The sequence below is a fragment of the Apodemus sylvaticus genome, chromosome 4 (assembly GCF_947179515.1).
Source record: "Apodemus sylvaticus chromosome 4, mApoSyl1.1, whole genome shotgun sequence".
In the NCBI taxonomy this organism is placed as follows: domain Eukaryota; kingdom Metazoa; phylum Chordata; class Mammalia; order Rodentia; family Muridae; genus Apodemus; species Apodemus sylvaticus.
The window spans coordinates 18,305,642-18,312,203 of record NC_067475.1 but is presented as its reverse complement, the minus strand read 5'-3'; positions in this window follow the sequence as shown (position 1 = coordinate 18,312,203).

The window sequence follows — 6,562 nt, the reverse complement described above, 5'->3', positions numbered from 1 at the left end:
TTTGTTCTTTTACATCATCTATTTCTTCTTGGTTGTGCCATGGAATCTTTCTCAGGCAATGCTATGTCAATGATCATCCTCAACACATCAATAGGCCCCACTGGTAATGGGGCCCTTTTTCAGGCATCCAGGTCAGCAGCCTGGTTAACTCTTGCCTCAGAAGAGTTTCTTTCTGAAGTTCTTGGCAGTGAAGGCTAGCAATTTGTAGGGGACGCTGGAAAGCCTCTGGGGGAGACAAGGTGATCTCTGTTTAATAGCTCTTTCCCCAGTGGTGAGAAGCCCTGTTTCTTTATCGCTCATGCCATGGGCATGAGTGGTTCTGAGATGTCCTGAGAGCATAGGCAGTGTCCAGAATCTGCTGCTGCACTTTCCTTTTCCCCATATGAGCACCTGGGGCAGATTGATCAGTTCATCCCTTTGAGCTGAGAGACCTGGCTTGGGCTCAAATGATTTGGGTTAAAACTGCTATAGCTCTCACAAACCTGGATTCACATTTCAACTTTGGACAATCATACTTGAACACCAGTAAGTTGGCATGAGATCAGTAAATAGCATAATGGAAGGGGGTGTGTTTCTTAAACTGGACTGGGGTGTGGTCATAGAGTAGGATCTGAGACAGGTTCACAGAGCCAATAAATAGACTGGGTGTTAGGTCTATCTTATATACTATCTTAGAAGACTATAAGAGAGGCATTAGACATCTAGCATTCTGGTGTTCCCTGGAGAAGAGCTTCACCTCAGTCCGGGAGTGCTGTGAGTATTAGGTCCTGTTCAGTGAATGGGGAGAGGTTGTTTTGTTGTTATTTTGTTTTTTGGTTTTGTTGTGTTTTCTTTGTTTTCTTTCCTTGTTTCATTCCTTTAATTTTTCTTTCTTTGGTTCACAATAGACTCACAGTACATGCCACAGTTCTTAAAAGGTAGACTACTTGTGACTACACTCTCTACTCATTTAGATATATATGTCACAGGTCATTTCCATGGACCAAAATTTGGATTAAAACACCATTTTGTCATGTTTTTTGTTTCATAGACAATAGGATAAAACTGCTTTGAAACATCTGGAAGTGCTAGAGCTGGAGCTGAACTCAGAACTTATAGCATGAAATGTCTTTTCTTTGGTCTCAGGACAGATTAGGTGTTTAGTAAAGCTTCTTCCTTTGTCCTGAAAACACTGCTATCCAGAAGCAGCAATGCCTAGCTACATCAAGTACTATCAAACCTGTCTCTTAGTCTTCCAAATTGGTGTGGGAAGGGTGGCTGCAACCCTGCTCTGAGACTGACTCCTTTTGCCCCTCTTAACTGGTAGGCAAGATAGGAAGCTTCTGATACCAACAGCTCTTACCTGCTATTCTGCAGCCCAAGGACTGCAACTCCTGTGGTAATCCCTTGGTGTGCATTTATAATCTAATTTCCTGGAAATCATCAGATTTCCAGGGAGGGCAAGAGGGCAGCATTTGGAATCTCAGCAAATAGGGTCAGAGAAATTGTTCACTCTTTGGTGCAATCTGGTTCTTGTAAGTTGTCCATGGTAATCTCCCTCTGAATCCACTTAAAGCAAAGATGGATTGACTCACCTATGCAGTAGGAGAATACAGAGTACATCATCTTTCCTGTCCAAGGCAGTGTACACATGGGATTCTCTGGAGGAATCAGACCCATGAGAATCAGTGCCCTCAGTGTTCTCCCCAGGAAGGAAGATGGGGCACAGGGTAACTGGCAGGGTACCATGGTGCCTTTGTCTCCATACCACGCCTTGAGCATTGCACTTCCCATCTGTGTTTCCAGGGTTGATGGCTAATTGTGTCTTCACCTCACCAGCACAGGAGTCAGTGTCTTTCCTGTCCAGATCAGATCTCTGTTGTTCAACAACTTTTGGGCTCCATCCAGCAACTTGGACCTCGTTTTTGCCTTTATTAATCTAATTTTTATTACTTCTCTTCAAATATATGAAGCCTACTGGGTGACAGCTGTATTTAATTCTGCTACAAGAACCTAATGAAGGGGTTTCCATTTGTTTTGGTCAGTGTTATACAGACAGGAAAACACTTCCTGTCCAGGCCACAATGTCAGGCAACTCTACCCTTGATCAGTCCCAGGCACTTTTCCTTTGTCCCCCAGTGAGCAGTGAATTTTTAATTTTCCAAATAGGAATATCATTGGTTGAAAAACAAACAAACACAAAAGTTATGAAAGAGGAAGGTGTGAGTCCCCTCCCTCCCTTTTTAACCTGGGGTTGCTTAGAGTAGGCAGGGATCCTGGGGACTATTTTTACCTCCTGGTGTGCATTCCAATTTTGTGGCAGGGTGCCCTGGGTAGGAGGCTTACCTCCTCTCTGACTTCACAGGGGAAAGTAAGTGCCTGCAGTTACATCAAATGGGTTACCTGGAAGGGAAGCTGGGGATGTATTGGAAGCCGGCAAAAAGAGATGAAGACCAAGAAAACATTGCTGTTCAAGGTCTCAAAGTTTAATGATGCACTCCAAATATATAGACAGGGGAACACCCTTCCCTGAAAGGCTGGAAGCTTCTCAGCAGAAAGAACAGGTTCAGTTGTTCCCCAGGTGGCTAGTGTTTCTCAGGAAACTGCAGCTCCTTGAAGAACAATAGGCTTCACCTTGGTCTGAGCATTTCCCCTAGGTGGAGGGGTTTATGGCTAACACAGGAGTTCCTGCTGAAAGGCTGGGAGAGGGAATTCACATTAGTCAATGTCAAATTCTTGCCAGGTGGCATGGCACCTTAATAAGGCTCTCTACAAGGGACAAGTAGAATCAGGGAATCAGTAGAATCAGTAATAAAAATTAGAATAATCAGAGTGGGGCTCTGGGTGTTTTGCTTTTTTGTTTCTCTGGGTATTGTGGAAGAGCCAAAGAGATTATGGTCCCCATCAGGTGGGTCTATAGGTCTTAGTCCCTGAAGTCTCACACAAAAGACAGCCATTGGTCAATTCAGGGAAACAGGTATACAGGGTAACAGAACTGACTGACAAACAGGGCAAAAATGTGACATGTTGAAATGCTGTTTGGTACCCATCAGAGAAGACAGCTTAGACATGGGTTTAAGGCAATAGGAAGTCTTTATTAGCAGAGTACACTTGATGTTCAGGATCCCAGTGTAGTTTAAGCCTGTCTCAGAGTGAACTTGTAAACACAAAATTCATGTTCTGGTTTATCATACTTCACTTAACAAGAGCACTAAGGCAGAAACAGAAATATAGAAGCCAGAAAGGAAGTGTAGCACATTTAGTAGCTTTCACAGAGCTTTGAACTTGGATGTATTAGGTCTTTTTTTTTTTTTTCAATTTGGCTAGTGATCCTGTCTCCCTGATGTATTTTGGCCTGAATGGCAATTCCATTATGGAGTCAGTTGTGCTAAGTTCTGGAGGCCTGTTAACGTTATTTTCAGAAAGCAGACTTTAAGAAGATCATACCTATTTTCCAGATCTATGCTTTTTTAAACAGCTCCAAACCTGAAAAATTGTATATCTATTCTATATGACATAGATATGTTTTTAAACACCAAATGGGTTTTAATCTCTTTGCAATACATATGGAAGGCTGTGCTTGGGAAATTCTGACAAAACATGCCACTGTCATAGCTATCTGAAGTCTTTGCTCCATTGTTGATTCACCTTCATGCTCAAAGTCTTTTCAATTTCTCAGTCTTTCCACACACTTCAAATGTTTACATGCTTTCCTTCCTTCCTTCCTTCCTTCCTTCCTTCCTTCCTTCCTTCCTTTCTTTGTTTCCATTTATACTTTGTCAATACAATGATTTTCTGGTAACCCTGACTGTCTTGGAACTTATCCTGTAGACAAATTGGCCTTAAACCTCAGAACTGTTTGCCTCTGAACCCTGAATGCTAAGTATAAGAAGTGTGCTTCACATTGTGTGGAAATTGCAGTGCTTTTCAATATTTTCTCTCTTATGGAAATCTAAAAGTCTCACGGGATTGCAGGAGGAAATATAAGGCATGTTGCTGATCACGTCCATGGTCACTGAGCAGCAAGAGCATGAGGAAGGGGCCCCGAGTTTTGCTGGTACTGGTGAAATCAATCCTGGAAACATGGGGCCAGAAGCCTGGATGGGAATGAGATGATATCCTTGAAGGTTAATTCATTCTTTTTAGAACTGCTGCAGTGACTAGAAAAAATGGCTACCTGGCACAGGTTAGAACACAGCCCCTGATGGGCCCCTGGGTGGTGGTGACAAGGCAGCCAAAGATCACTGTTGCACTTGCTTTGACTTAGTGAACAGGAGATGTATGTCTTAACCAGGGATGAGAAATGTGCTGGGATGGTCTTTCTCTGTGATCACACTGTCTCTGCTGATGGGCACAGTTAAATGACTATGGTCAGGGATGGAGCTGAACTGACTCAGCCCTGCTCCTCCTGAGGGGGCTGTCCTTGAGGGCAAACAGAATGAGATGCAGGGTTAACAGCCCTGCCTCTGTGAAGGACAACGCAAAGAAACACTGTGTTGATCTGGAAACAAACAGGAAATAATAGCTAAGGTCTGCTGTAGAGCTGAGAATGAGTGACCGATGGCCCAGGAACTCAGCTTACCATGTCCCAACTAGACAGGTTTCTTGACATTTCTGTAGCAACAGAAAGAAAGAAAAAGTCAGGGATCAAGGTACTTTCAAAAGACATAGGTGGCATCATGGGGCAGTACGTGGGGTAGGTAACATGTGGGAATTTGCTACAGGCCTTCTGATAGAAGAAATAGATATGAAGCCAGCTAAGGACAGCCAGAAAAACTTGACACCAGATTTTGCAACATTGCAGCTCTCCACAAACACACAAATTCTGATCACTTCCCTTGTAGGTTCATTGACACAGTTGTGGCTATTTTTCTGGGAGCCTCAGTTCACAGCTGAATCCCAGAGTGAAGAAGGAAGAACAGGGTAGTTACCACCACACATCTGAGCCTGGCTGCCAAGTGAATTTCCTCCTTCAGTCACAAGATTGGCTCCTTCCTTCTGCCCACTTACTACTTGACTTTACCCTGCAGGACTCAAACACTGTAGTGACAGACTTTCTCTATAAAATCCCCTGCAGACAAAACTAATGACAAAGTCCGCTTATCTAGGCCCCCAACTCCAGGTTCTCAGGCAATTGTTCCTGCCTTCTAGAAAGCAGAATCTGGGTTCAGGCTCCATTCTTACTCACCATAGTCTTGTTTAATGAGTTTGTTCTTCCTGGTCATCTCCTATCCCTCACACTCCTAGTGTCTCTCTTCCTCCTCTCTGCGTTTCTCCTCTGTCTTCTCTATCAAAGGGAAAACAAAACAGAACACCAAAGGGAGAAGAGAAGTGCCGTGGACCACCCCAGCTGGGTATAGGGGTCCCTGGGATGAGGGTCCTCAAAGTCCAGGTGGGTAAGGATTCGGCAGTGACAAACAGAAATAAATACAGAGGCAGTTTGAATCTGAGTATATTTTGCAGCTCTCAAGCAGGGGATTTTATACATTAAACCAAATATGACACAACTCTTAGAAACCATGTCCAGTAAAACAAACAAGAATCATTTGGTACAGTAAAATACAAAAATCATCTAAGCATTGTTACTCTGAAACTACATATTCAGTGAATCACAAACAGAACAGGTAACGCCATCATCAAAATCTAACAATTCTAAAAGAATATGTTCAATTGGGCGGTTGTCCAATAGTGGCATATTCCCAAGAACAGGTTAATAAATCTTTATGGTCAGTGCTCTTAACTGCTGAGCTTTCCAGTCCCTATGGTTAATTATTACTTAACATCTAATGCCTGATTTTTTTACTTAATTTTCAACGCATAAATTTAAGCTATTTTAATTCTTTCTAATTAAGGCTTTCTTTACCATATACTAAAACCCACCTCTGATGACATATATGTAGCCATATGAAATTTTATTGTTGGGAAAGTTTTTATCTATCATAATTTTGTAAATGATTTGAAAAGTAAAGCGTTGGTTTCCCTGGAGATAAGGTCATGTTAGTGACCCGTCTCAAGGGGTGGTTTTGTACCCATTATTCTTGCTTAAGATTATGGTCTGGGCTACCAGGAACCTGTAGGTAAGAAAAGGAATGAAAGAGAACAAAATAGAAAAATTGCCATGAGAACTACAGGCTCAATATGAATATGGTTTCTCTGGCAGAGTTCCACAACTGGTTCCAGGAGATCTCCTTCTTTTGAATTCTAATGCCTCAGTCTGTGGAACTTGTCACACAGGTTCTACTGGGGTCAATGTGGCAGAGAAGGAAATAATATCAATCATCCTTTCCAGCAGTCTGCACCAGAGCCCTGATCTCTTGCTGTTTACATCATAGTTGCTTACTTCAAGTGTTTTTATTAAAGTGTTTTTTAAGTGTTTTTATTGGGGAATGAAGATGCTCTCGGGATTTGAACTCTGTTGATTAGCTGCTGAAGCTCCAAGGAGCTGCTCTTATGACACCGTGTCCCTGGAAGTGTCACTGGCACATATAGTCATAAATTGTGCAAAAATTACTTTATGTAGTTTCATGTTGGTATTTTATCTGGAATGGCAAGAAAAATTATACTTGTGCCCATGACATAAGAA